Here is a 5,728-nt window from a genome sequence, read left to right as displayed (position 1 = left end):
GTTTTTAAAAATGGTTTAGAGAGAGAAAATTCGTCACTTTTACTATTCTCTCTATTTCTCGGTTCTATGTTCATTATTTTGCAATTCTAACACCAAAAATGGACTCAGGGGGTCGATTTACCTATGGATACACTAGATTTTGATGCATGCAAAGAGTTTTGAGGTGTAATCGGAGCTACACCGGAAAAAGTAAGAAATCTAACCAAAGTTTAATTTTCCGGTTGATTTCGGGTGTTTTGAGAGTGATTCTAGACTCCTAGAATCATAAGAAACAAAGTAGTATAATTAATTTCTCAAAATAATCAACTTTAATTTTTCTGATATGCGGATCCCGACCACCGGTGATATTTTCCGGTGATATACGAAATAAGGTCAGAAAAAAATGTTTGGTTAACTTCAGAATGTTCTCAATATTATTTGGAGCAACATTAATTCTTGGAGTTTGGCCAAATTTCTTACCGTTTAGTCTCTATAAATTACGAAAGTATATAGTTGGGTGAAGTTATGGAAAATAATTAAGTTGAGTTAAAAGTAATTGTTGGATCCTCATTTAAATAAAAAAATTCAGAATATATAATTTTAAAAATAAAGGTTGAAGGGAGATTGGACTAAGCATAATTTATTAATTATGCCCTTAAGATTATTGGTTAGTTAATTTGGTTGATATATATATTATAAATATGAATTATAAATATATATATGTTTATATGATATTTGACGATAAGTAATTTTGGGAGTAAAGTGTTGGAATTACTGACAGTTATGGAACTGTCGGATGATTGGTGTCCAACCGGATTGATAAATTGCAGTCTATGGAGTCCCTGTTTGGACTTTGGGTATTTTTAAATATAGAAGTGTATTTTATTGCAGGGTTGACCCTAGTTATTACTAGGAGGATGTTCGTTTTATAGGGGAGACTCTGCCGAATTTTCGGAAGATAGTCTGTAAAACGGGACAAAATAAATTTTAATATTTCCCTAAACATATATAAATTCTAAAAACAATATTATCTCTTTTAGATACTCAGACGGTAGGAGGAGGAGCAGTACCTGAAAACTAGGACAGTCAGCTAGGAGCAATTTGTGAGTTAATTATATGTTATGCATTTTTAATTTAGCATTTGCATTCATAATAAATGAATTCATGATGTTTCAAGTAAAGTATTATTTTTACTTATAAAAGTGTCTTATTGTTTATAATAATTTATACGTAATTATTTGTGGATAAATACGTGTTGTGGACATGCTTCCTGGTGAGCGGCATCAGGACCTTGTGCGCACAGGTACTATCGGGTTATTGGATATTGATGATACTAATATTGTGAATGTTGTGATATATGGATAAGCTCGGTTGAGATATTCTCGGGCTATATGATATGTGGATTTTGGATTTAAGTGAGGCTGGGTACGGAATCGGTTGAGTTATTCTCGGTCCTCCAGCTAACTGGGCGTGTGGTCGGTTGAGTTATTCTCGGTCCCGCAGTTATTGGATATGAGTGAAATGCTGATTATTGATGGATTATTAGATTGGGTATTGAGATTTAGGGTCCAACACACGTATTAAACCACCTATCTATTTATTTATAAGACAATTTTATGAAAGGCATATTGTGTGATCACTTATATTATATATTATGATTATTATTATTGTGTGTGACATAAATGTTAAATTACTCATGCATTGCATATAATTAATTCACTATGGGAGGTTTGACTCCTTTAATTTTTCAGGTGACTAGAAGTCTGTTGCAGCCCACAACCTTTCTCTGGGCAGCACATCTATCTTGTTATGCATGGATATTTAAGAACTATGTTAAAGTTTATACTCTAGACCGCAGTACCAGTTTGAGGATTCTGCTGTGTGTTTCTTTTTGAAGGTTTCAATATTAAATTATATTAAGGCTATTGGTAAGGTTGATCATATATTATATTAAGGCTTGCTACAGGTTCCGGTAGCTTGAGCTTACCCGTTCCCTAGCGCCGGTCACGGTCCATGGGATGGGTCGTGACACTTCTGCAGGCTGCGGCGGAGTTTTCAGAAACGAATTTGGTCAAGTTCTGGGCTGTTTTGCTGCTGCTGCGGCAGATCTACTGGTTCACTTGGCGAAACTTCGTGCTGCAATAACAGCGATCCGTCTAGCAGGGACTCAAGGCTGGCGTAATTTCTGGTTGGAAAGCGACTCCACCTACGTTGTCTCCCTGTTCAGGAACCCGCAGGCGGTTCCATGGATTTTTCAAGAGGATTGGAATCACTGTCAACAGATTATTTCCGGAATGGGGTTTGTGGTTGCTCATACGCTGAGGGAGGGTAATCGCGTCGCTGATGCATTGGCCAATCACGCTAGACTTGGCCACTCAAATACGTGGTGGGATGAATATCCTTCTTTCTGTAACAGTTTAGTATTAGCTGATCTGGTAGGTAGAGATAATTTTCGGTTTTCTTAACGCCCTTGGCGAAACCTTTTGTATTCTTTCATTTTTTATTTATTTATTAATTCATTCGGGTCCCTGGCCTCGGGTTCTAGGGGTGCCAGCATAGCTGGGATGTTCAGGATTCGAGTCTCAGTCCCCCGCTTCCAATAAAAAAAATATTTATTTGGAAGAATAACTTTTTTTTGAAACAATTTTTTCGGAAGAATAATAAATATTTTTTAATTAATATATAATAACAATATTATAAATATTAATAAAAAAATTAGATTAAAGTAAAAAATAATAATATTATAATGTGTGAGACCCATTAATTTAAGATGAAAGTATCCAACTACTAGAGATGAATTTTTAAGAAGAGTGTTTTATTTTGGAAGGTGTTTTGTAATAGTATAAAATGGTGAGGTGTCAATGGTTGGAGTGACCAACCATTAGAGATGCTCTAAGCATTGAAGTAAAGTAATTTTCACAGAGCACACATTTGTATGTGTATTCACGAGAGAAAAGAGTAGATAAGGCACAAAATTTGTTATCAGGGTAAATTACACTCATGACCACTGAACTTTACTCAATTTAATATTGTGGCCATTTAATTTCAATTCTTAACAATATGACCGATAAACTTTAAACTTTTTAACACAGGTGGCCACTCAACTTTAACCAAGTCCTCAAAATGACTGTTAACGATCTCAAAATAAAAAACTATGAATATTTGATATGGAGCGATCACTTCTATTTGTTTAAAATAGGTTTAAGGAAAATAGTTTGAAATTGTTTAATTTTTCTTATGATGGGAACTCAATTGATAAATTTTATTTAGTTTTAGGATATAATTGACAATTTAACAGTTTTTGAGGAGCCAAATGTATAATAATCCATTTTTAGTTTTACTATATTATTAAAATCCGAAGTGGCATATCATTTGCCATAGAAAAAAAAAAGTAGAATAAGGTGGCAAAATGGATAGTGAATGGGGAAAATATATTTAGTGTGTTTGGTTGCACAAGTATTGAGCGGGTGTTTGGATAGTGAAAAGGGGAAAAAAATGTATTTGGTGTGTTTGGTTGCACAAGTATTAAGCGGGTGTTTGGATAGTGAAAGGGAAAAATGTATTTAGTGTGTGAAATGTTATTTAGGAAATATAAATTTATTTCTAATTATCAAATGTTACCATTTTAACAATTTTATTCCTACAGTTATTTTTATTGTTATATTGAATTAAAATAAACTTACCTATTAATGGAAGCAATTTCATGTACTTTGACTAATTGTTTATAACAATTTTAATATCATATTTAATGTTTTCAACAGGTTTTGTGTGTGTTTAACTTGTACCTAACAAACTTAAATATTAACATTTCAACATATTGTTTGTAACCGTGTGAGTAGTAAAATAAATAATTTATACGTAATTAATTTTGAAATATCGAGTATGACAATTATATAATGAGTAAAATAATAGTAAACCAATCTGTTTAAATTGTATGCATGATGTGGATGAAATTCATCTTATTTGAACTCATAGCGTCACATATACGCATCAATTCTACTTTCAAAAGTATTTTATCATCCCATTGTTCTTAAAATTCAAAAGACAAATAGAATGTGAAAACTAGGTAATCAAACGCTCTCTAAAATTGTGTAACCAAATTAATATTTCAATATAAAATATTATTATTAATGAATTTATTATTTTTAATAAATTATTTAGTGATTGAATGAGGCGTCGTCCATAACCCTTTTTGTTTCTCGTATATTCCGTGAAGGTAATGGCGTTGCTGATGCTTTGGTATGCATTGGACAACAGAACAATTCCTTACTATGGTGGTTTTCGTTTTTTTTATAATTTCTTTATTTCGAATTACTACTCGGAAATGAGTATTTTTCAATTTTGTTAACTCTACGTTGCAGTGGCTGATCCAGGAATCGACGTCCGGAGGGGCTAATTTTTGTCCGATTTTTAATTTTTCGAAGTGTAGCGTGTTAGGGCTGGACAAATATTTTAACCTTCTTCTAGCGCACTTAAACTTTATGGTTTTAGCTATAATTTTTTTTATAATTTTCGTAAACTTTAATAGAAATTAAGTTAATTGAATCTCAAAAGTAAGAAATTGATTTTTTTTATAGAAAATTGTTTTGTTTTACAGAAAAGAGATAAATTTTTTTAAAAAAGAGATATAATAAAAATGACTATTAAAAGCAAGTAACATAATAATAAATTAAAAAGTAATAACACTTACTGGCCTCCTCTAGATGAAGCTCCTTGATCCATTCCTAACATTGATTCATCTAAAAATTCAAAATTAAGTCCTCAAAGATTCTTCCAAACCCGTTCTCTCCAAACTCCTCACCCCACTGATTTTGGAAAATAATATATTTATAGGGATCATTTACGCCTTGTGAACTTATATCTATCTTTCCTAACCTGTAAGTTACCACTGCATGCTGCTCTCCGTATCCGTCCGCTCTACGCGTCTCTCAAAGTACTTTGTCTTTTTTCTTATTGAGAATGTGGAGCCTATGATGAGTAAATAAGGCTTTAAAGTCTTTAGTCGAAGTTACATTAAAGCAGCATATCAGTGGTAAATCTAAAGTCATTGGAATATCATCATGTGAGATCCTTTCCCAATTTTTGAGAACTGCCACTCTACCATCACCAATTTTTACAAAATTTTTCTTACAACGTGTGAGAATATCATCAAGCACATTTTCATCTGGTCTTTGTAGGATGTTCCAAGCATTATTGGTAATAAAGTTTGGGTTAATGGGGAAAGTATTGTCAGCTTGAAAATAAGTGACTGATTTTCCAATTTCTAGGCAAATAGTTGCTTCCATTATGGAAGCATAACTATTCGCAACACAGTCTGCATTTAACAAAATTTAATTAGTTAATAATTAATAATTGTCAAATTTAATTAGTTAATAATTAATAATATAAAGTAAAAAAGTAATATAATTAAGAGATTAAAAATAAAATTATTTTACCGAATCCCTTTTGTGTTCTAGTAGCTGTAATACAATCTGGGTTAATCCAATCTTCAGTTGCCGGAAGTAGTCCTTTTACTGGTGTATAACATGTCAGTCTCATCATTAGTGATGAATAAATGTTTAGCAACAGGTTCCATTCTGAAAAAAAAACAGATTGAAAATATAAAATATAAAATAAAAGAATAGAAGATAGAACAAATTTTAAACATTTAATTTTCACACATTACCTACTAATATCATGCACTCAGGGAAAGAATAACCAATAAAAAAAGGAAATGAGAAAAAATATACCTGAAAGAGGGAGAACACAA

Source organism: Euphorbia lathyris, chromosome 6, assembly GCF_963576675.1.
Source record: "Euphorbia lathyris chromosome 6, ddEupLath1.1, whole genome shotgun sequence".
Taxonomy (NCBI): Eukaryota; Viridiplantae; Streptophyta; class Magnoliopsida; order Malpighiales; family Euphorbiaceae; genus Euphorbia; species Euphorbia lathyris.
This window is presented reverse-complemented; position numbering follows the sequence as displayed.